At 38.0% G+C, this 26,613-nt stretch overlaps 1 long non-coding RNA gene across 1 annotated transcript in view; it reads left to right on the top strand.

The window, feature by feature from the left end:
• The first annotated feature begins 569 nt into the window (after window positions 1–569).
• The window catches only part of LOC135407102 (uncharacterized), a 38,390-nt gene continuing 12,346 nt past the window's right edge, over window positions 570–26,613 (top strand). Inside the window, exon 1 of the long non-coding RNA XR_010426700.1 lies at window positions 570–925. This is a non-coding gene — a long non-coding RNA (uncharacterized LOC135407102). The remainder of the gene's footprint in view (window positions 926–26,613) is intronic.

The following is a 26,613-nucleotide window of genomic DNA, read 5'->3' as shown; positions in this document are numbered from 1 at the left end:
GAGCTTGAGCATAGAATAGAGCTGAACTATGACTGTTTCTGTCTCTAAATGATTCTTTGATCAGTATATCTCAATCTCTCAAGGACATCTTTCAGATCAAAAAGGTAGCAGTTGTGTACAGAGGTTCCATTTACCTTTCATTCATGGAGTCAGTGAGACCAACTCCATGGATCAAGCAACTTTGAAGAAATGACTGCTTTTCTTTCTAGTGCCACTAGGATGCAGCCCTGCAAGCAGCACCTGCTGAAGATTTAGAAAAAACCATCCTTTTGGCTAGTTGTGTTTGAATATGTGTATTCAGTTTCACGATGTCCTTCTGTCCCAAATCTTCTTTCGTGAAGCCTAGCCATGATGGTGATGATGATGATGATGATGATGTCCTTGTGTAAGGATTTGGATTGATTTACCAGTACCCTTGCAATTCTGCAAAAAGCAGGGAAATACAGAGAGTTGGGGAATACAGAGCACTGAAGAAGCATAGTTGCTGCGGGTTGGTTGTTGGTTTTTTGTTTGTTTGTTTGGGGGTTTTTTTTGCAGGTACTCCTGAGCATATGTCCTGTTGTAGATATTCACAAAGAAAGATGAGATGAGGGACTATTCGTGGTTTCTGCTGAACACTAATTATTGTATTGCTCTCCTGAACTTGGCATGTGACTCAGCACCTAATTCCAGTTCCTAACGTTCTATAAAGATTAGTGACTTAGATGTTATTGCTTTGCAGGTTTCTGATTTGGCATATTTTTGATACCAGAAGAAAATGACCTCTGAATTCTGCTTCAGTCAGCCTTGCTGTCTCACTAGAGATCTACACCAGCTACACCCTTACATGCTTTTCAATCCATACTGATATTCTTTCAGATGAGATAACTTGACCTTTAGGAAACCCTTCTACAGCTGAATGTGCAAGAAGTGACAGCCTGAAATGGTATGTTCTTGTCAGGGTAATAAAACCAAGCTCAAAAAAACATCTAACATATGCAGATTCCTTTTCTTTCAGGGGTGACTGTAATTTCAGGGAAAAGGCAAACAGGTGATTGATTTGTTTATAGAGAGTCAGGAGAGCACATTGGAGGTGAATTTCATGTCTCGTCTCTGTTACAACTGTGGAACAATACAAAGGTTAAAGGGTCAATCACAGTGTCTGCAACTGAAGTGTAGACCTGGCTACCTGTTGGGGTTCAGAAAGATAGTTCAGGACATAAGGAGCATTCTGGGAAACATTGTAAAAGATAAGAGGTGTGAGGATTGAGTAGTCAAAATTGTAATTCTCCTTTGGAAAATTTTCAATTGCAGTGATTGAAACTACTAAGATTTCTGAAAGACTTGTACAAAGCTAAATAAATGATGAGAGTTTCTTTACCATGGTAAGTACTCAGAGATTTTACCGTGATTGCCTGGAGGAAGCCCACATGTTATATGTCTGCATTTGCTGGTAATAACTTCCATTTGAAGAACTTGGTCTACTGGCACAGATTTTTCTGATCTGCAATGCAGTTTTCTGGACCTGTGAGAAGTACTTCCTAGCCCATCAGCTTTGATCACAGCTTTGGGTCTGTGTATGTCCATGGTATGGAGAGATGGGCCTATTGATAGCTGCGTCAGACAGTGAACAACTGACACATATCAGTCAGCCAACACTGCCTCGAATCAACATAAGAGTATTTTCCTTTTTAATTCTAGAAACTATCCTGGGAATTGGGTAATTCATTGGAGAAATTGGTCCCTGTTTCACTGAAGGAAAAAAATCAAACCACGACTCAGGACTTGGGCTCCCTCCTGAGGAGAAATTCAGACATTTCTTTCAATCCCAGATAACATATAAACATGTCATAGGGGATTTCTACAAAGCATGGACCCTTCATACCTGGTCATAGACAAACTGCTTAGCAGTTGCTGACGTTGAAAATGATGAGAATAACAAGAATTTCCCAAATGTCTATGCTATATATCATGATGGTGATGGCACAGTGGCACCCATTTATCAAAACCATCCTTGTGTGATTTGTTGAATTTAGCACATGAATTCTGCCCAAATAACCCTACCAGGAAGAAAAAGAAAGGAAATTAAGAATGTCAGTGATGCAAGCACAGAGACTGTGAGGGTGTATTTATGGCTATCCATGACCTTGCAATGGACTCCTACAGACATCCTGCTTGTTTGTGTTTCTGCTGATAGCACAGCCTGCAAAATGTTGCCCAGACATACTAAGATAATGGAAATAAGTAAGTTATTAATTCCAAAGGGACATCTGCTTGAAAAATTTGAGAATGATGACTTATTTGTAATACCAAGTAAAGTACAGATCTTTTGTCTAACTGTCATCTCAAAACGGCAGTGAACTAAACCCTTGGTAATGGGCTCATTCATCCAGCCCAGTTAAATTCCAATTTATCTTTCTGGTTTGCACTAAAGCATCACAGAAGGAACAGTTGTTAGGGTTTAGCATGTTGCTGTGAATTATTAAATGCGAAGCTGCCAAAGCTCTTTGTATCAGATTCATAGTATATGTTTGGCACAATTCAGTATTCATTATTGCCAGAAACAACAGGCTATGCAAACTAATCAGATTAATTAAAATCAATTTGTGCAAATGAAAGATGATCTTTGTTCTCTTTCATAATGTTGGTAAACTTCTTGCACATTGCTGACAAACCAAATACGAATATACGTTTTTATTCTTACAGAGGATTGTACACTTACTATTTAGTTACACTCTCAGAATCAGACTACCATAATAATGGATTTTCTCAGATTATTTGCTAAGAAGTATATAGTGTAGATCTGGGGCTGGTATTCCACAGATTGTATTCCCATAAATAGCTCATGCAAAGAATCTTGCTTGCACCCAAGGGGATGTTTGGTTAGGGAAGGCTCCCTATCACTGCTGTAATCCAACATTTCTCAAGCCTGCAGTATTTTAAGTGCAGGGGAGACAATGATCTAAAGATAAATTCAACATCTCAAGCTTTATTTTCATTGCACTTAAACCATGTAATATTCTGATCATGAGGCCTCAAATCAGTTGAGAAATATATTCAGATTCTATAGAATAATCAGAATAAAGTCCTGCAGATTTTGGGCTTGTAATACAGGGCATGTTTTGGCCCACAGCTGCTTTATGTAAGCTTTTAAACAGGTGCTCTTGTCAGATCTTCCATCAGCCTGTGAGGGGCCTGAAAAAAAAATCTCTGTTTCTCAGTGCCTCTCTTTCTCCATCTCCTAATGTGATTCACACTCCTCCTTGCCATTTTGTCACTAGCTGCAACAAGCAGCCACAACTCACCATTGTAACTGTGAAAAAAGCTCCGGTTGTGCAAGTTTTTTTGGGCACAGATATACTCATTTCATATAGATATATTTTATTATAATGATATCTTATAAAAATACTCAGTTTATAAGCACTGTAATTAAGGTATGGTAGATGTTCATGAAAGCTTGTGGATGCTACTGCATTCTCAATAAAGCTACAAGATTTCTGGCCATGTGGAAGTTTCTTGCATGGCAACAGAACACAGACAATGTCTTGCTCTATAAATCTCGATTGAGGAGGGCTTTTGCAAAACTGTATAAAGTCCTATTTTGACATTCTAATCCCAAGTGTGATTATTAAAATCAGATTTTTTGGGGAAAAAAAAAAAGAAAGACCCAGTTTGCCACTTTGGGAGAGTTGTGTTATACATCCTTTCATATATAAAATGAAATTTGTTTATGAAATCCATCAGAGAAGACTCAGTCATTCAGGAAATAGTCTCTGACCAAATATATAGAATGTGCTTTCTCTGTACCTATTATTATAAAAAGGAGTTTTAGTGGAAATTATGCCCTGTGCCAAATTTCAGCACATGAGAATTTGCATTATTTGTGGACTAGCCACTCTGGAATATATTTGTTTCTCTGGAATCTGTCCATATTTCAACTGAAAAGGTGAGGAACAAGTTCAAGCATGATCTGAATCACACATATCTTAAGCAGATGATTTACATGTTCAATATTTTGAGAGATGAGGGATAAACTGAGATCTGTGAGGTTCCTCTGGATTATGAAATATTTCATAGGGTAGTTACTTTCCTTAAGAAACTACTATTTCAGTCATCACAGACTACTTTTTTTCCCACACATTGTGCCATTAACACATATTTTCCTTTCACTCAGTGTCTTACATGTAGACCAGCAAGAATGACTGATATATTGTACTTTCTGTCCACTTAATTTATGAACATATTTTCAAGCATACCTGCATGCACAGGAGTGTAGAGCATAAAGACCCCTCTATTTAAGACCAACTGGAGAGCTAAAAAGGAAATAAATCCTGCTTACAGACTCCTATACAGGCAGTTTGTTGGTTTAAATGAGCTGCAGCATCTCACAGCAGCAGAACCAAAGTGAACCTGCCCCCATCAAGGACTGAGAATCCAGGGGAACAGGCAGAGCCAGCGTCAAGTGTGCTGGGAAGCTGGTTTGTTCCCTCACAGATGATAAGGGCCATCTGCAGGGGTCCTCAGGGCAGAGCCAGATCGCGAGAATACTGGGATCTTGACAAGATTCATTTTTTCTTCCACTCCAAAACAAGGTGGTAGCACAGAGCAAGTTTGCAGCCTTCAGTACACAAAACCCTCTAAGTATATATTTAAATAAACTGAGCACAGGCGTTTGTACATATGCCAGGCCTGCTGTCTGGCTTTTCCAGCCTGAGTGACAGGGAGAGCATCTGTGCATAACTGTAGTCGAGATATCTGCCCGCAGGCTGCAGTGCTTAGTCCTGCTGAGCTCTTACACTCCTTTTTCGCAAAACTATTCTTTAGTTCCTCTGGTCTGTAAGAAATCAACAGACCCAATTTCTCTCCCCCTATCACCTTGCCAGGTCCCTCTTTGATTTGCTGAAAGAAGCCAGATGTATTAAGTCTCTTAAAAATCAAGACAGTGAGTGTTTAGAAGGCTATGTCCTACCAGAGCTGGTTGTTCATTCTTCCCTTGGTCTTGTGCCATGGAAGTAGTGTCTTTTCCAGATGCCTCCTCTCCCTCAAATAGCTTTTCTACTACTATTCCTTGACTCTCCATCTGCTCCAGAAAATGGCAAGACTCATAAGCTTCCCAAAAACCCACTTTTAAAGTCAGTGTTCCACTTCCAGGCCTCCTGCCTTCCCACAAATATCCACAGATTACAATGTCTATTTAGTTCAGGGACATACTCACAATTCCTTGTTTGGAAATACCATGCACAAATGCTTTCCATGACTGTTGGTGATCTACTAGAGAGCTTCCTACAATAGCAGCTTTTGCCACAATATAATCAATCCGTCTTGAACTTGAAATGCTTTATGGAATGCAGTGGGATAGAGTACTATTAGTAAGTATTAAAATAATTAACTTGACTCGGTAAGATGTAATGTGGTAAAATGAAATACTGAACTGAAATTTAACTGCAGCCATGGCAGAGAAAAGACAGTATATAATTCTAACTGTGGCTTTAAAAAAAAAGAATTTTGGCACCCTTGTACTAATTTCACTGTCTCTGAAAAGAGATGATTTTGGGCTTTCTTAAATCAACTCTTGTGTGTATAAATAGAATTAGCCCTTTGTTTTTCAACTCTCATTTTGCATAGCTCACTCTTAGATCCCTATTCTATTGAGTTTTAGATTGTTAGTCTGCACTTTATTGCTCTTCATTGACTTGTAAACATCACTAGTAAAACACTCAGAAAGCTGTGTGTATTGCGTGTCAGGGAATAGCTAGGTTCTCTTATTCCTGTTGACAGACACTCACCTGTCTTTTCACCGGATTACCTGGAATGTCTTGTAGCACACAAAGGAGATTTAAAAAATAAGAAATGAAAAATACTGAAAAGGCCAGTGAGCAGATGATGTTTAAGCAGCTGATGGTATGCGGAGATGTTCCCTTACTCAGAAAATGCAGAGTTGTGAAGACAAGATACTGCAAAAACAGGATAGGATGGAGAGTTTATTGTTTCAATTCCCTGAAATTGTGAACTCAGGCACATCCTGAAACACTGAATCTTTGTAGTTCATGTTGAATGCACTCATGGATCTGACTGGACCAAAGAGTGTCCACTTCAGTTATGCAGCTTGCCCAGTTAAATTCCACTGGAATACTGCCCAAAACTTCAAGATGTGCCAATATGAGCCTTCTGTTACCAAAAAAACAAACAAAAAAAGCACTAAAACACACACACAGAAAAAAAAACACCAAGCAAAGTCTGCCCCAGCATTTACCTACTAGTGCAGGCTAATTCCATGCAGTTTGTTCTTAATCAGTGTTATAGATACATGACACAGTTAAAAATAATTGATTTATGATTTTATGTTAAATTAAGGCAAATCAGGCTCTGAGCATGTTAGGGAACCACTAATTATATCTGCCAGAGGGAAAGCAAATAATACTTAGAAAGCATTAAATCAAATGTGCTCTTGAGGCTGCCGTTGTAAGCCCTTGTTCTTACAGAATGCCTTAAATTAGTTGCATAAAGCCTCACCAACTTCTGTAGAATTTTATTTTAAACTGAAATTAATTTAATTTTAATATTTAAGAAATGTATTCAAAACTAGATTTGATAGCTTAATAACACTTTATTAATGTTACTAATATTAACCCTTATTAATGAAGTATATGGCATCTGCTAGGGCCAGCAATTAATTTCCTACTCATACATCTCTCTCCTGCAGCTCTTGCCAAAACCCCATGTCAGTCTGCCACCACAGCCTGCCATTCAGCTGATAGCAATGCCTCCACAATCTGTTTGTTCTTCATTTACTGTGCAGGGTTGGCTGTGACCACAGCAAAACCAAGAGCATTTATGCTTATTTCAGGACCTCAGGACCATGCACAGTGCAGAAGTCACTAAGGCAGACTGGGCCATCACAAGCAGCTCTGTGCCTGACGTGGCTATGGATCCATCCTGGTCCAGCAGAATTAAGTTTGGAGCTCACATGGACTGGTGGGCACAGAGCAGATCCAGCAAGTGCTGGTAACTCCAGGTAACGCTAAAGTCAACAGGCACTAAAAGGTGTCACAGTACCAGGAGTACATATGGGCAGGTTGTCTCTTCTTGAGGTCACTGAGCAAGATTTAGGGCAGTGCCTGGCAGCATCTTCTGGATGAGCACCAAGTTTCCTGTCCCGGAATTAAGGTAATTTGTCCTTAGGAGAAGAGAGACATAGGTAACGGCATCAACCCCAATGTCATTTCAAGAAATCTCACTCCAGTATTGTGGGAATTTGGCCACTGACTTCAACAGCAGCTGGGAGACTCACCACTGTGCCTGTCAAGGGAAGCTGAAACTTTGCTTTTCTCAACTTTATTGAGAAACTCTAATGTAAGATGGACAATTCTGGGTCTCAGAACCCTCAATATGCTAATTTCCCATTGATACCTTGACAAATCAATAAAATAAAAAATTCTTAGTAGCCCTCCCCTTTTAATTATCATACAGTGACATATAAGTCTATTGACTCACTGTAGTGGGTTGTATAATGTAAATGCCCTTGGAAATGCATGCCTTTGTACCCTTCATGTTTCTCCATCATAATTCCATAGATTTATACATTGTCAATGTGCTATTTTGGGCTAATATATTGCAAGGACATAGGAGTGGTGGCAGTTTATCAATGACTTTTTGTCCTCCTCTTTTTCATTAGTGCTATTTAAGAAGGCAAGCTATTTATGTCAGGAGCTTCCTATAAACGTAATGGATTTTACAGTATAACCATAATAGCGCAGTATTATGCCTGTCTCTTCCTTGTATTAATTAGGATCATATTTGCATTCAGGATGCAACCTTATCTGAATCCAATGCAAATTACTATCTTTGAAGGAGAAAGGCACTAGCACAGCAATTGTTCAAGCTATCCCTGGAGGTAATACGACACTACTGCATATGCTACCTAAGGGCAGTACCAGAGCAATACCTTTCTTGATCCACACAAGTATATCTCAAACAACATTTCTCTGGAAATGGAAAATATGCATTGTAATGCAGATTTGGAGGTTAGTCTACCTTTTCTTTTTTTTTCTTTTTTCTTAACTGTGCATTACCTCACTGGCATTCAGTCAGTATTATATAAGACCGTAACCAGGTTCACCTCAACACACTTTCTTTTTCAAATCAGTCAAAATAGGCAGCAATCCATTTTTCACACATATTACTTTTACCAAGAGAAATTTAATAGTTCCTTCTTTGTCTGAGATCTATTCAAAACAGCCTGGTATTGTTCATCTACCTATCAACGAGCTTTTGGGGTTTTTGCCTGGGTTCCTAAGTCAGCAACATTAATTCTCAAAGGCTTCAGCTCTTAGAACAACTGGAAAGGCATGTAAGTACATTCTTAAAACCCACATAGTAAGTGACATTAAAATTATGGCTTATGCCCCTTTCAATAAAGAAATTAACTCCACCTTCAAGGCCGGAAAACCATGCATGCTTGTGTATAGTCTCAATTAACAGACTATTTCTCCTGTTTAAAAGGCATGCACAAGAGCCCTGTTAAAGCTTGACCCTTCAGTCATACGTGTACCAGAAGAACAGAGGAAATATCTGGTCACCACAGAGAAGAGATCAGTACCTGCCCCTCTTCTTCCCATCATGAGGAAGCTGTAGATTGCCATGAGGTCTCCCCTCAGTCTCCTCCAGTTCCACCCCACTGCCATGGGCAGGAACAACTTCCACTAGAACAGGTTGCTCCAAGCCCCGTCCAGCCTGGCCTTGAACACTTACAGGGATTTACAGGTTACGCAGCTTCTCAGGGCAACCTGTGCCAGTGTCTTACCACTCTCACAGTAAAGTATTTCTTCCAAAACCTGCTCTCTTACAGTTTAAACAATTCTCCCTTGTCCTTTCATTATATGCCCTTATAAACTGTCCCTCTTCAGCTTTCTTGTGGTTGACACTTCATCAAAGGTTTACATACTGTGATCTTTACAGTTTAAAATAGGGCAAATTCTGACAGTAAATATTAGAATTATGTCCAGTGATATTGCCTTGTGTAAACTGAAGGTGATCCCACTACAGCTCTCTGATTTCTAAGAGCAGTGATATATCAAGTGTCAAGGCCCTGAGGGCACCAATAGGGCCTCAGTACCTGCTCCCCATCACCACCACCACCTATCATGGGCTCAGGAGTCCCATTTAAACCCATCCTGAGACCATCCATCCTTGCTTGGGTGAGGCTGCAGCAGTGCCAGTCCCTCAGGGAGCTGGCAGCTCTCACTGCCCCCTGACAACAAGCAGGAAGACTTGGCAAGAATTAGATCCCACAGTTGTGTGTGTATCCGATGCATGGTGGACACCTGTCCACCACACCAGTTTCCTCTGACATGGCACCTCTCTTTTGCAATTCTCATTATGAAGCATCAGAAAATGCCAAGTTGATGAAGACCTCATGGTGCTCTGATGTACATTTGTAGGCTGCACACTGTGGGAATCACATGTAAGGGACAGATCCTGAGGACAGGAATTTAGCAGCTTCACAGTATCACTGGAGTTTTTCAGCTGCTTTTCAACCATGTTTTCATTAAGTGTCCATTCATAAGTTCATTGCTTAATGAAAGAAAACAGTCAAATGGGGAAAAAACATTTTCAGAAAATTATATCTACATATTTATACTGATCAATAATAACAGTTTTGGAACATTTTTAAGGAAGAGCTCTCATTTTCTCATATAGATATACAGAAAAAGGCACACACACAGAGAAATGTACAACCATAGGCAAATGCTCTCAGACTTTATTTTCCAAATAACAAATCAAGCTGCTTGAGGCTTTCCAAATTCAGTTAGATGCCCTTTGCATTACAGAGCTTCCCAGATCCATCTGTACAAGCTTCTGTCACACAGCCATCCTCAAAGTGCATGTATTAAAATTTAAGCTGGGTTGTTTACAAAATAGTTCCAAGGCTGTCCCTTTGTGGAAGTACTGGTTTGCAGAACATCTGTTGCTTTCAATAGTCAATACAGAGCCATTTGTTTCATCTGAAAGCAATGGCATTTCCCTATGCTATAACCATGCTCCCATGAATCAAAGGAAATATGTTAAGGCCATTCAGCCATTATTAATCTTTTGTCTGGGGACTCTGTCTTTCTCTGATCACATATTTATGAGCATTAATTTTGGCTTGGTTTGTAATAGCATGTTCCTTGTGATGATTTTTGCAAAAAAGGAAGACAGAATCTGAATTAGTAGAATGGCATAGTGTGAATTTATCAGTGGTTTTGGCTTAATTTCTGCACATCCAAGTTGATCCATTGTGTTGAAAAAGCAAGTAACTTGCAACTGTATCAGTTTCTCTTTGGCTATCATCAGCTTCTCTGAAAAAGAGTTCCAGCAAGCAACACCAGCCTGACCCATAGTAGTTTACTCCTGTTTTTCTTAAGACTTGACCTTTTTTGTTTCTTTCAAGTTTTGTTGGTGTCAGTCAGACTTCAATATAAATCTAGACAAGATTTCTGTTAAGTATTACTTAAGCTGCATAACAAGGCAGGCTAAGGGTCAGATGTACAAAACATGATTCAAATGTATAGTTACTGAGATGTTTTATTTACGGATTTATTTTTCTTATCTGTATCACATCTTTGGAAAACAGCAGGTTTACTGAAGGTGTCTGAAAAGCATTAAAAGAAACGGGCTTGATTTGTCTCTCAGATGAATTTGTAGAGAAAGTATTGCATTGGTCCTTTCTGAATGAGAAGATTCTCATGTAATAGGTCACCAGGATGCAAAGCAGTGGGAGTTCAAGTAAATCCCATCCTGAAATGGCATCTTCAGTAAACTTCTCATTGTAAAAGCTATGGCAACTTCTAAATTCAAAACATCAGGACTAAAAAGATGTAAAGATGTACAACATTGGTAAGACAACAGAGACATTTCTAGTTCATGTGATGCTTTCAAACTCTGTACATCGTATAAAGATCATCAGGGAAACTCCTAATCATCATTTTAATGAAAGTTTTAAATTCAAGATTTAGGAATTAGTTGACATGAATGAGTAAACAGAATACATGGAAATTCCCTCTAGATTCAGAGAGGTATTAGTATACGCTACTGTTTACCCTTTGCAGGGAATGCATTACACTCAGGGAATAACAAATCAATAAAAGAATCAATTTACAAGAAGCATTTGATAATCTGAAGAATTTCTCCTGATAGACTGCACAAGCTATAACTAGATATCCTATTTCTTAGGAGGCATGGCCACAACATCTTAAAAGACAGATTATAGTGTGAACTAGCTTGCTAATTTTGGTCACATAAGGTAAGTCTTTTTTATGGTAGAGTTGCCTGCAATTAAGTGGGGACAATGTGTTTGTACCTATCTCCAACAGCAAAATTTAAAATAGAAATAGTTCTTTTTAACTGAAGCTTTGAGAAATTCCTTTAAGAAAATAAAGCTGGACAATGTTAAGCATTGCATTAAAATACTACCTTACTTTTTTTTATTGCCCCCATTAAGAGTGACATGAGAGATATTTAAACTGGTATGTGATAGCCCTTTCTGGGTTGTATACACGAAGTCAAGCTGGTTTGAAACACTTCAGTGGAATATAAAAACCATGTATAAATTGTTAAACTAATAATATATGTCTGCTGAAGAGAATTTACACTCTGGAAAGCTGCATTGGAGAATCAGATATTTATTCAAACAGCACTTGTTGATGTGTGTTCTCACAAGCAGGTTCAGCTCTCCACCTCTTTTTCTCTTTCCACAGAAATCACAGTTGGGTGTTCTTCCAATATAAAGCAGTTTCTTCAGGTTTCCAGTGAACATTGCATGAGAACACCACACTGTTGTGCTGAAACATAGTACTGCATTAGGCATTTTAGACATCCTAATAGATTGTGCCTAGATACCTTTTAGCTTTTCACAGACCTAGACCATTAAATTAAAAAAATTGTTATTGTGGCAATGGTCACAACATTTGAATAATTGAACAAGAGCCTTTAAAGGTTAGCGTTCCAGTGCTTGCAATAGTTTGAAGGATTCTTGCTGCTATAATATTTTCTGTTTACTTGACTTCACAATGGAAATCCTAGGGATCACCATTCATTTCAGCCATTCTGGCCATTTTATTCGAAGCACAGAAATTATTCTGCTTCTGGTCTCATGCACTCATCAGACTGCAGAAGCTGTGAAAGAAATGCTGTGTGATTCCATCAGTAAAGGAGAAGAAAGCAGATATCTGGAAGGAAATGTTAATTGCTTTTTCATAGGAACAAATGCTCAAAATATGTAATTTCCACCAGCCAATAATTTGGAAGGCTTTCTTTCAGTTTGTGATTTTTAAAATTTGTGTATAAGCTGCTACCATTTTAAAAGGAATAAACTAATTTTTCACTTAGGAATGTAAAAGCAGGAGGACTACCATTTTGTACACATATTTCTTCAAATATATTTTCCAATTTGAAAAACTGTCAGAATGAACTCACTCTTGTGGCAGTATCCTTCTTGAAATACCACCAAAAAAAAAAAAAAAAAAAGAGAATCAAGTAAAACACATTTTCAGGAAATTTTTCAAATTTATTTGGAAAAAAACCCCTATCTGTATTCTCTTCTTGACAGTACCTCCATTTCTACAAGCTCTAGATTCAGGAGGAAAAAATTCCGAAACCAAAAAAAACAACAACCCAAAACATTAGTAAACAACATTTTCCAGAGGGAAGAGATGAATCCAAGGCAGATGATGTGCAAAGCAGGTTCCCACTTTGTGCTGCATGTATTGTGATTGGCTACCAATGTAGTCTCCATTTTCTCATGAGCACAGATGGCACCTCACATGGATGTGAGGAGCATTGAGGGTGCAACATAATAAATATTGGCACATTCATCCTTCCTAAACAGCAGCCACTCTCTGACTGCCTGTGAAATGATGCACATTTTGCACTTTTGCAGGGCAGCACCTTACAGGCATCATACAGGCCAGCACTTATCAAACATAGTGCAGTGCAGCAACACTGGATTCAGTGAGCTACTCAAAACAGTCAGGGAAAATCCTGAGGTAAAGATCATGGTTCTGGGCAAGTTCAACACAATTAATTAATGAAGTTGAGAGCTGCAAAGGTTCAACATTTCAGAATTCTAGAAAGAAAATTACCAGGAGCTTTTTCACTTCTGCTTATCCATTCAAAAATTTAAATTTTTTCTTCTAACTTAGAAATGTCCAACAACTCACTGGCTTTCTCCACCAAGTTTTATTTTTCAGCAAAGACCTAGCAACAGAGGTGCAAATTAAATTAAAAGATAGGAGGAGGAATGGACTGTCTTCATGTTACAACCAATTGGATTTGTAGTTACAAAGGCCTTTCTGAGAGAATAAAAGGTAATTTAATTTATGATATTATGACGAAAATGGGGAGAGAAAGAAAGTGATAAGTAGTTCAGTTTTCAGACTTCCATTGGCAATTTTATTTTGTTGTAAATATATCTCCTTCTCACATCTGACTGAGAAACTCAGAGTACTCAGAATTGCTGTAGGGTAGAGAAACCTGTAGGTTATGAAGAAGGAAACCCTCGTGAATTTCTGTTCTTGACAGGAATAACAAAGCCAGAAAAACAGACCTCTTAGGCTGGGGTTGAGGTTCACAAAGAACTCTCTTCTAGATATAAATACAAGGTTGATTTACTCTTAAAAATCACAAATATACATGGATTTCTGAGTAATTATAACAAAATATTATCAATAATCTTTAGGAAAGTTATCTAATATTTTACATATAGAGTTACTGTACTATACTGATTCTGCATCCAAGTAAACTTTTCCACGTAGAAAGATTTACAGAACTTGAACAAGTTAACCATCTTTAGTACCCTGTAGCAATCTATAAATCCAGTAACTGGTTTTATGTGTGTGTGCTTTGGGTGAATTTTTTTTCTCCCTCGGTATTCATCCTTCACCTTAAAGGCCATTGTCATGTGCTTTGAATTTTTTCCTGCCTTTAAGAGTAGTTAAAGCTGACTTCAGGGTCACTGCTTTAAACACTCCATTCTGGAAAAGCTCTCATTTCCTCATCTCCTGACATTTCCTCTCCAGTTTCCATTGATGAAGTGCATTCTGATCCTTAATTAACAGAAGTGCCTTTATTGGATTGAGCAACAGGGTTTCTAGAATACTAATGATTAGTTGGGGTTTCCCAGAACATTATTTGTAGTTGGATTCTTCTTGTCATGATGGAAATAACTTCAAATTTAATCTTCATGGATAAAAGTATTTGATGAGTAGAAGAAATAAGCCAATAGCCATTGAAATTAGCTGGGTAAGTACTAAAGTTGAAAATCTACTGAAGTGCAGTTGACTTCATTGCGAAGAAATAAGTCTGACCCAGGAGAAGTCAATTGGGAAAACAGCAACCCACCACTGGCAATGTGCAGGAAAGAAGATAGGAAAGAGGGAATATGGAGAATAATTACCAAATGTAACAGAAACCTGATTAAAGTTTCCAGCTATTACACAAACAGAAAAGAAAGTGCTGAAGTCACTGTCCCTGGAATTGCTCAAGAAACACCTCGACATGGCACTATGTGCTATAGTTTAGTTGACACTGTGGTGTTCGGTCAAAGGTTCAACTCAATGATCTTGGAGGTCTTTTCCAACCTTAATAATTCTGTGAATTAGCAAATCTCAAGATAGGATGAGCCAAAAATAAAATGAAGCAATAGTGAAAACAAACTAAATTAATTATTTGAATACTACTTTCCCACCATTGTACAACCCTTGAGAGGTCTCTTCCAACCTAAATTATTCCATGTTTCTGTGATTATAATTGTTTTCAAAACTGCTCACCACTAGTAGTCATGAACCTTCCTTTGGAAGCATCTGATGCCCAGCTGTGTACAAGAAGGAATACCAGCTATTTTACACCTTTTAAGATCCCACAGCTTCCTCTGATTGAGTAAGCAGTGTGGGGAACAGAGTTTTCCTAGCAGTTGGCCCACATGCAAAGGTAGGCAAGGTATGCAAGGTGGCTGTGACTGAGCATGAAAGAGTCCATGTGGAGCAGCACACTGAAAGTAAGATGTCTTTGAAGTTTACCTCAAAAGACAGTAAAGGCTTAGCTTTAAGGCATCTCCTGCCTAATCCCATATGACTGTTCCTGTCTGTTTACCAGAAAAACTATTCTAGTGGGATTTTTAAACAAACAGCAAGAGAGTTTTAAATAAAGGAAAAGAAATAACCCAGCACAAAGGAATTCAGACATTTACCATTTTGCCCAGATATCTTTTGATGGCCTTTCTTTCCTGAAGCAGCTTTTGTTACAGCATCTCAAGCTGAAAATGTATTCAGCCTATTATGAAAAAACACATGTACATTCTCAAAAGTATGGAGGGCCAAAGGGAGAAATGGCTGCACTTGATAACACAATTCAATATATTCATATATATTAGCAAATTCTTTAAAGACAATGTCTCTAATTGTTGTTCTGACATTTCATGTATGATATAGTTGCATCAGTATGGAGAGGCAATTTAGAGCTTTAACATTGATTCCTAATTAACTGCTAATATTTCCTTATACTTTTATGAGCTCATTTCCACTAATATGCAGTTGTTTGTCCTTGGTTTCTGTAATAACAAAATTCAAAATGTTTCTCCATCTAAGAATACAGGATGATAATTGTTCTGGATAGTGAAAATTGTTGTGGTTTGTTTTGCATGGGATGGCAGGTTAGAGAAATAATGAACTCAGTGAAGGAGTATAAGCAAAAAGAAGAAATATTGACAAGGTACCAGTTTAGATCAGAAAAAGGCAAAGGCATGTTCCAGTTGGTGCAAGAAATGCTACTCAGTTGTTTGAAATCTTCCATAGCTAGATGAAAGAGTCAACAGCACGTTACCAGCTATACTAGAAGAGAAACATTGCAATCGCTAATAAAATGGAGGGAGGATGAGTGAAAAAAGAATGAGAAACAAAAAAATTAGGTCTGGTTTTAAATAGGTAGACTGTGATGGGAATAATTCAAAACATAGACATTCACTTGTGTGGAATATTTTAAAATATGTAGAGTTAAATATATTCCAACTTGCTCCTGAAAATCAAAATAGCTATTTGCTTGCAATGCAATATTGCTACATAAACACTGTGACTGCAGGGAGTGATAGTCTTGCAACACATGTCAAGGAGATAAAATCTGCTGTTTACCACAATGGCAAACATCAGCCACTGCACTGCATACATATCCAAGCACTTCTGCAGAAGAAAGGTGTCTGTGAAGGATTTTTGAGAAGAGGAGCTGATTTGGATGTTTCTATTAGGTGAAAAGCTCCTGAGAGCAGAATACTATCAATGTATTTTATAAAACCCCTTTTGTTTTAGTAACTGAAAGACATGAGAATACACTAGGAGACAAGAAAATCTGTACTGCAAGTAGGGCTACACAGCTAGATATGCTTGAAATAAGAGCCCTTCTCTCTTTCTCAGAACTCTGACAAACATAAAATTAAACCCGCACTCTGCATATATTGACATTTAGCTTCATAACTAGTTCCGTAGTTGACATATAGTTCTGTAACTAATGTTTCCTAAACATATATCCCATCTTCTATGTGACAACCTATTGAAGACCTTCCTCCCTTCTACTGTCTTTCCACAACTTCTTTTTATTTATTTTTATACTGCTGTCTTTAGAAATATGTAGGAGAGTCTGAGCGAACTGTCTTTAATCATACTTAAGATGAGAAGGCTGAGGTGGGAACTTACTACTGTCTTCACCCACTTGACTGGAGGCTAGAAAAAAAAAAGTCACTTTCCTCTTCAAGATGCATAGTGGAAGAGAGGTCAAAGACATGTTGCAGCAAGGGGAATTCTGATTAGATATTAGATATTAGATATTAGATATTAGATATTAGATATTAGATATTAGATATTAGATATTAGATATTAGATATTAGATATTAGATATTAGATATTAGATATTAGATATTAGATATTAGAATAAAATCTTCTGACAGGAAAAGCAGTCAAACTGTAGAACAAGCTCTTCCACAGGGGCTGTGGAACCTGTTTCCTGGATAACTATTCATAGAATCATAGAATCAGCTGGGTTGGAAGGAACCTCCGAGATCATCAAGTCCAACCCTTGATCCACTACTGGTCTTCCCTGGTAAAGGCCCTGAGTGATGTGATCTAAACTGTACCTGACTTGCTTTAAGTCTCTAGACAGTTCCCTTTCATGAGTTATTCTGTGCTTTCAACAAGCACCTGGAGGAGAAACCCACAAACCTGATACCCTGCATAAGCCAATAGTGTTCACAGGGTGAAAGTGAGCAATGGCCCCAGTTCAGGACACAAGTGCATCCATCACTGCACTTCCCTACCAGAGGCTGCATTTGCCATAGTTTTTCTCATTACTGTATTCAGAGTAGGATACTGTCCTTTTGTCACGGTTATGGCAATGGGATTTGAAAAGTGATAATCTAAAGTTATACTATCTTCCCAGGGAATGAAGGCTACTCCCCTTGATACCTGTCTTCAGGTTTATTTCATTTGTTTTTAATAAGAGATTCTTAACTTAAAAAAAAAATAGTAGTTTCTTTGACAACTGTATAGTCTGTTTTCTCAGCATGGACTTCCTTTACTTACAGCTTACTTAAGAATATTAATTTCTTATACTTCTTTTTTTCTCGTACTGATAACCCCCCGATTTTCAGGGATTCAGCTGCAATAAGGTCTTATTAATACGAAGATTCACAATGCACATCTGAGATACTTTTGCTGATTTGAAACAGCTTATGACAGCAGCAATAGCAAGTTTTACCCACATGTCATAAGTTTAATATACAAACATAAAATTAGCCTCTCCTGCCAAATGGCAAGGGCTCTGCCTGGTATCAAGTTGAATTCAGCACAATGCTAAAAAGGAATTTGAAGGCAAGTGCTCTGAAAAACAAATGGTTATAGATGTATTAAAATAGCATCAAGTGTTCCATGGAAAAGTGGATTTAATAGAAAGAACAAGGAAAAGCTCACAACTCTCAGACACCACATTCATGGTCAAGTTGTACCACTCACATATGTGAATACAAACCACTACATGAAAATTAGGGCAAGGTTGATTCACAAGCCCATGAGGACATTTGTATCATACTAGAAGCTTCCTACAGGAATGGATTGGGTTTAAAACAGTAAATAAAGTGACTTCTGTGCCATTTTTCTGGCACAGTAGGGGATTTGGTTTTGTTACTTTTTATTTTGTGGAACTATAGCAACTAAACACCTTGTTGTTCCCACTATCACAGCAGGTACATAGACAGGAGGTTTGCAGTGGTTCTCTGCAGAATTCAGGCTCCCAAAGGTGCAGGAGTTGGACTCAGAAATATTGAGCACATCTGGCAAGAGCTTGTGATCACAGAAAAAGGAGAGAAAGATCTGCTGTCATTTTTCTGCTACTGGAAACCTCTGGATATTGGACAGGGTGCAAAATGGGAGCCAGAGTTAGACATTTCCTGCTACATCTTTTATCATTCTGGGTGGGATAGGTAGCCTGCAGTTAATAGAGCAGAAAACAAGGACCCTGCTTGGTTCTTATACAAATCAGTAGGAGTAATGACACTGGCTCCAATGGGCCGCTAATTATCAGGAAAAAGCAGCTTTTGAAGAGACAATTACTGCTACAGGACTGAGAGCATTATTTACTTACCCATAAAGACAATCATAGCCACTATGTACCATTTCATTCTTCCATTCTACAGTATATATCAAATACTTCATAGAACTGAGAACACAGGAACAAATCACAAACAAGTGTAAGTAGGTCTAATTAGTGTGCTGATGTCTCAGTTATTCACCAGGCTGATCATTACCAGACTCGATAATTTCCCTGCTTATTCAGTTGTTTTTTTCAAATGAAAAGAAAAAAAAAAAAAGACACTATATCCTCAAAACAAGGAACAGATTCTCTCATGTTTAATCATACTGAATAATACCATGTCCCACAAGCTCTTCATACAGGTCAACTGAGAAAAGGGATTTGATGTTTCTTGCAAGAAACAGGGGCTTTGGTAAAGCACGTACCTAGCAAAGTATAACACAGTGAGAGTGGGGGTGGAATAATAAATCTAAATCATGCTTAATGATCTCTTTTTCACGTGACAGCACTGATCTCACTGGTCATTTAGACATGCAAATTCAGAAGTATCGGGGTGAGAACACCTGTCCAGGGTGATTGCAACCTGTCCTAACACTTGACACACAAAAGTATTGGTGTGTCTCTTTGAAGTGAGTATTGGCGTATCTCTTTGAAGTGGTTATGTGACATAACACCATTTATATGCTCATTTCAACTTCTGCATGCCCAGTTTGACTTTGTGAATGAAATTATGACCCCTTTCACAACAAATTTACATCCCACACAAGGAAAAAGAAACATTTTTCAATTTCTCAATAGTTATAAGTCTGGAGAAAAATGGACCCTCAAGCTAAGGTGTTTCTTTCTCCCAACCAATTCCTTAATTCAGACTTTCTCACCACTTCAGAAAGATCCTGAATACCCTGCTTTCATAGTGAGGATAATTTCCTTGGCATTGCAAGCAGAACATTCAGAAGTCTCATTACAAAGAGGCTGTCTGAGCAGCGGAGCCCATAGCCTCACATAGAATCTCAATTCCTTTTTTAATCTACACGGATAACTGAAAACGTTTCAGGCAACAACACTGAAATTTTTTTCTCCTTAGGTATTCCCTCAGCTGGAAATGTTAATCTCAAAACACATACATTTCTATTTTTAAAATCTTCTGAAGGGTTGTTTTTCTTGATGGGAACTTCTGAAATAACACTATCTTTTTACCAATTAATCTTTGAAATTGTTTTCCAGAACAGTCTCTTTCTAAATTTCTTGCTGTTGTCAGTTTCATCATAAGAATAACCTTATTTTAATCTCCATCTATGCCTTCTTTCTAAGGTGATGCTTCAGGTTATATCACCAGCCTTTTCAATTTGTTAGGGTGTCAGAGATAGGAAAATGTAGGCGCTGAGTCTCTCCTTTATTTTCTAATATTCTGACAGTATATAAATTCAGATTGCTTCTTTTTCTTTCGGAGGTGTTTGAAATACTTTGGAAAATCTTCTGGGTATCAAGGATTGGACTTTGTATAAAATGCAAAGCCTTTCTAATTCCCCTTTGGAACCAACATGAGTCTACTTAGGCATGTGCAGAGCTCACCCTCTGAGAAAACACAACAAGGCAGGTGAATGAGAGGCCACACTCACTGTGAGGAAATCCCACTAAGACTGTCCAGCTTATCAAAGATACCTTTTTCACTCCCATTTACGCCTCTGCTGTTAAATAACCATGCCAGCCTATGGATCTGGGTAGAGCCATTTGGTGGTGAGGTGAATTTAGACTGGGGCAGTGTGATCAAATAACATTCCTAAAATCCTGAAGTCCCCACAACAATGGGGACAAAAGAAATAGGGACAAAATTACAGCAAGTCCAATGTTCAATAAAGACTCAGTAATCAACACTTCTAAAAGGCACTAAGTCAGCAAGGCCAAATCGTATTCTACATGACAAGGAACATGAACTTAGCCCAGAAAAAGATTCTTTTTAGTAATTGTTTTGCCTATTGTAGAGCATGCATCCATGGTCTGATATAGGTGTATACAAATCACACAAAGACTGCCCCAGCTCCTGCCAGCTCAAGGTCTAGGACAATGCAAGGGTAAAGACAGGTTCCTTTCCACTGACGAAATGGCAGAGGCACACCTTCACTTACTACAGTTTAAACTGCTCGACACCAAACAACCTGACCACACAACAGAGGCTGTCCACAGTATGAACCTGCACTGTCAATGTGGAGCTTCTCTCTTTACAAAAGATTTTTAAAACATATAATACCTATCAGGTGACAACTCCTGTCTCTGTTCCCAAGGCGCAAACAAAACTTAACCAGAAACTATGACCGAGTACAGCTCAGCTTCTGTTACCATGCACTGGAACTGACACCTTACCACAAGTCAAGACACTACAGGGCAGCCAGTTTTCCAGAGCACCAGCTCAAAACATTACCGACGTTTAAAAGTGTACAGTGTGTAAAAGACCTGTTCTTTCTCATTTTCCTTTTTTCCTGGTGACATTTTATGGGACCAGATGAAGTCCCTGCTGACAGTCAGGGTCCTCACACCACCCTTTTCAGGGGGTCACAATCACGAGTTTTGCCCTAGTTTCCTAGATAGGGTCAGCAGCTCCATGGCTGTATAACTGTAGACTTGATAAAAGTTGCAAAAAGATTTTACAGTATTGCCAGGGCTAATTTGTACATGCAAAGGTTTGAGAATACACCTGGCATCCAGATGGATGGAAAAGTTTCTGCGGCATCACTCCCACACAAAATCTAACTAGTTTTAGCACAAAGCTACCAACAGAGTAGTTTGAGGGCTTTAATAAAAGGTAATACATAGCTATTTACAGAGCTGCTGAACACTTACTCACCTCTACCAGCAAGGCACTATTAGTTCCTCTCTTACAATGATAATTTCAAGCAGAAACACACAAACCCCACACTCTCCACAAACTTAAAAACCCTACGCTAACATCTGGACATATGTAAGGCAATAGTCCAAAGATCTAATGAAAATTATTTTTTTTTATCTCTTCATGTGTTTCCTAATGAGCCACATGGATCAGAGGGATATCTGATCAGAGTAATAGCTAGTGGTAATGGTGGTTGAAAGAAGGCTGAAGAGTTTTCCTTTGAAGTGGAAACAATATTCTACCTTTTCAAACTGAGTAATTTCAGTATTAACATCATTATTTGCACATACTCACCGAAAAGATGAGTTCTTTGATATCTGATCTGCCAGAAAAGCTGACTTGCACAATTTTATGCACCTGACTTCTCAAATACACCATGGAGGTACATTTGCACATTTTTCTGGATTAAGCAAATGGCTCATGTTTAAGGAGAAAAAACAAATATGTAGACCTTTTATTTCATCAGGTAAAAGTTCTTATTCCCCTGGTTTCTGTTTAGCCCAGGGTTCTACAAGCCTGTCTGAATGCTGGGTAGACTAACTGGTTTAATTAAGATTTTAAAGAGACAATGTCTCACAAAATATTTGTCTTCTTTCTGAAAAATTCATTGCTGCTTTCTGACCTGGAAAATTCTACTGTGTTCTCAGAATTCATACCTATTTAGCCTCACTATTTCTGTTTGGTTTTGTCCTTGCACCAGATTTGATATCTCATAGATCTTTCATTAGAAAAGATATTAAATTATGAATCCATACCACTGGTAACACCAACAATGATAGAAGTGTAATTTCATTGCAATTGAAAGCAATATTGAAATACTGAAAGCAATTAATATCACCCCAAGTTCTCTTCAAAGAGTGAGCTCTTTCTTCATATAGGAGGAGGCCTAGTAACCATGTTATTGGTTATTGCACTTTGAAAAAAATATTCTATTTTCTTTTATTTTGATTGAAGGTCTCTGATACACTACATATGGCTCCTATCTTGCTGATAGTATAACATTATTCAATTTCCCTGCTCAAACTCACTCCTACAACAGTTTTGCTGCTGCTTGAGAAGATGATACAAATTTTGTGTATACATCATGAAAAGGAAATTTATATGCTTTTTTTTCTATGAATTTTCCATTAAAATCAAGTCTACACTTTCTGGCATGTTTTTCTCATCTGCAAAACAAAGACATTTGCAGGATATCATTAACACCAAAGGTTTTGTAGGAGTCGGGTTTTGATAGCTGACCACTTAGGAGTAGTCCCTAACTCTCCAGATAGACATTTTCCTGCCTAACATTTATGATTAGTGAAGTAGCATAGGTCAGTATACTGACCCAAGGGGAATGGCTGACCTGCAACCCACAAGTATTACATCTTGGGCCCAGTTAGATTTGAGACAGGCATGGAAATTCTTCCTCTCCGGCTATGAGCAGGTAAAATTCACACAAGAGTTTGCTAATTCTTTCAAGAGAAAAACATTAATCCAACCCAGATAACTGTCAAATGCAGGACCCTCCACCTACGTTGGGACCAGATCTTCCAAAATTATCATCATCATAGGAGTATTTTACTGATGTTTTACTGCATTTATGTATTTTTGCATTAATACATTCCAAAAGTATCCTGAATTACTGTTCCAGTTCCTTGTGCCCTTGGTGGATCTGTTTGACATTTAAAATTCAATCTCTTCTGAGGATGCATACAGATTAAATTTATTACATAACAAATGGGAAAGACAATAATGCACAAACATATCCTTACAGTGCCTTTATCCTCAAAAGGGACTTGCAGATCAATGTGAGGCAAGGTGGAAAATGCTTGCCAAATACTAAGTGACAAAAAAATCTTCCTCTTTAAGTAATTTGCCAAGAGATGACAGTAATTCTTAGGAGACATTTTTTGATCTTTACAGTAATCAATCGGGACTTTTTTTAAATCAAAACAAATTCATTTGGACTCTAATTGTTGACACTGGAAAGCATGAAAATGTCCTTTTCTTGGTTGACTTCCACATTGCTCCACTGAGTGAAAGCATTGACACAGCACAGACAGGTAGCACAGAAAAGGTTAGTAATGTTCTGCCAGAGTTTTAAGGAGCCCCAGTCTGATTTATCTTTCATTTTAGATTAAGATAATTTGATTACATGAAAAACTCACAAGTAAGCTTGAAAAGATTAACTATTATTCTTATCAGCCTCTTTGGACTGTCCTATCATCTGCCATTGTATCTTTGCAAATCTCCATATTGCAGACCCTTCATCAAATCTTCACAGGCAGCATTAGTTTTCATTGTGTTGAATAATTTTATACTCTGAGCAGATTTTGTCACCTCTTCATTCATGTCATTTTCCTGATCATTTATAAAAACATTGAGTGGCACTGATCAGGGTGGCACTGAACATGCTCCATCTTTCTTCCTGCTCTGAAAACAATCCATTTATCTATTATTGTTGTTTTCTTGTTTTTAAGCAGTTATTAATTCATGAGATCACTTTCCTTTTTCATTTTCTGACTGTTTAATTTCTTTAAGAGCCTTTACTGACAGACCTTGCCAAAGGTTTTTCCAAAATTCATCTATGCTAGATAAAACAGACCCTCTTTTTTTGTTGCATCTCTTGAGCCTTTCAAAACTTAAAAAATGTTGTAAGGTGTTACCTTCTTCTACAAAACTCCTGTAGAATCCTGATCATTATGTTAATATTTATTTGTGGGTGGATTCATTTTATATTTTGCTATTATTTCTAGCAATCTGACAGATACCTTTCTTTATAATATATGATTTTTTTAGAACATCCCTAGACTCATTATAAACAAATTAGTGCCATTTTTGACCCTTCATATTTTCCTGATACTGAGGTTCTTTTGACTATGGTAATATACTGCTATCCATTGCAATCTGGCAATTGTCTGTATGAACTCCTTACAAATCCATAAGTAAATATCACCTTGTCCAAGCAAAGTCTTAATATTTTTGACAATTTATTCTACAGTATATTCCACTGATGCCTCAGTTGTGAGTGAGTTCTCCAAACTCCTGTCTCACTAAACATTATAACCACTTTATGAATATTAAAAAAAAAAACCAAAACAAAACAAAAACCTAACTTTTTGTATAACAAACAGTGATACAGGGAATTAATGACTTTTTGTCCTTGAGTAATCCTTTATGCTTATGCCGGCTATCAGCCCCATGGAGTCTCTGGCAGGCATCCTGCTTCCGATAATTTTTTTAAGTTGTCTTTTTACAGCTAGTTTAAATGCTTTTACCATATTTCTCATCAAAATTTTTTTTGGCTTGCCTCGCTATGAATTAACTTTTAACTTCCCTGAGCATGAGTCTATTTCTACTTTCCTCATGTGAGCAGATTTTTAAAGATGTCTTCTTATTTTCAAGAGCTTCCTTCTTTCTCTTCCTTTAGCATGGGCTTTTTTCTTTTTTTAAGATCCTCTTCAAGTCCTTTCCGATTTATGATATGCTTAATCTGAACCTAAAACATTGATTTGCAATGCACGTTAACTGACACAAGAAATTAGTCTGAGCCTTCAAACAGTCTCCATGCTGTCTGCAATACTTTTATGCTTTTAGCCACTTTCTAGTCAATCATCTGCTAACTTTTGGATAGTTTTACTATCACATCCATTTTAGCGGGTTTTTTTTCACTTACCACAATATTTAATCTGACTACACTCTTATAGGTGATTGATAATTATGTCTTTAACCAGTCCCTGTACGTTGCCCAAGATTAAATCAGGAGCTGTTTTTCTGTGGGCAGGGCAATGTGCTCTAAGGAGTGTATCTAATACTTAAGTTGTTTGAATACTTAATCAGTGCATCATGGTAATATAAATTTTCTGAATCTGAAATAGAACAGAGAAGTTACAAACATTTGATATTGTTCATGTCTTTTCTTCCTTGTCTCAGTCAACTGATAAAGTCTTGCGTGTTTCCCAGGGGAATCTTTCTCAGGGGAAAAATCTCATATCCTTTCTGTGAAATCAGCACATATGAGTGCCTCTCTGAAGTTCTTCATGCTTTCTGCAGCATGAAGAGTAGGAGGAATAGAGGTCTGCGTGCAGTTGTACAGATGCAGTCTTATCAGCATGTGGGATAGCACACACAACTGGAGTCCTTCAGATAACTGGAAGAAATCTTAGGTTTTCAGACCCTGATATCTGCTGAAGGGCCACGTAGTGTGGACAATTGAGGAGATTTCTGGAGTGCATTGATGATGACATCCCAACACAGCTGAACTACAAGTCAAAAAGTGAAGATACTTTTCTGGACTTCATACTTTAAAAAAGCCAGTCAGGAATGTGAAGGTCAGGAGCAACCTTCGCTATAATGACCGTGAGATGGCAGAGGTCAGAATCCTGAGAGGAGGAAATAAAGCAAAAAAACATCATGATCACAACCCTGGTTCAGAGATGTGCTTGGAAGAATTTCCTAGGCTAAAACCGTGGAGAGAAGAGGGGTCCTGGAGGGATGGTTGATTCTCACAGATCACCTCCAAGCTCAAGAATAGTCCACCCCAACAAGCAGAATATCAAGCAAAGGTGGCAGAAGGCATACATGGATGGAAAAGGAACTCCTCACTAAACTCTAACATAAACAGGATAAGCACAGAAGGTGAAAAGAGCAACAGGGGATCTGGGAGAGGTATAAAGACAGTGTCCAAGTACTCAAGGGATGGGATTAGGAAAACCAAAGTCCATCTGTAGGTGATTTTGATGAGAGATGTGAAAGGCAAAAGGAATCACTTCTACAGATACATAAACAGAAAAATAAAAACAAGGGAAAATTTGTGCCTACTGCTGAATGGGGCAGCCACCCTGCTGACTAAAGACATAGAAAAATGTGAGGTTTATCAATGTCTTATTTGCCTCAGTCTTTCCTAGCAACACTGATATTTAGGAATGAATCCCTGGCTCCTGAGATCAGTGGGAAAGTCTGGAGCAAGGAAAACTTACCTATGATAGAGGAGGAGCAGACTAAGGAACATCTGACATGCACAAGTCAATGGGACCTGATGATATACTCCCATGAGAGGTAAGAGAGACACTCAGTGTCAGTGCTCAATTATTTTTGAAAGGTGGCTGTGCCATCTCTGTCTTTGGTGGTCTTAAACGCTCAACTGGACAAAGCCCTGA

Source organism: Pseudopipra pipra, chromosome 2 (genome assembly GCF_036250125.1).
Source record: "Pseudopipra pipra isolate bDixPip1 chromosome 2, bDixPip1.hap1, whole genome shotgun sequence".
Lineage (NCBI taxonomy): Eukaryota > Metazoa > Chordata > Aves > Passeriformes > Pipridae > Pseudopipra > Pseudopipra pipra.
This window is presented reverse-complemented; position numbering and strand designations above follow the sequence as displayed.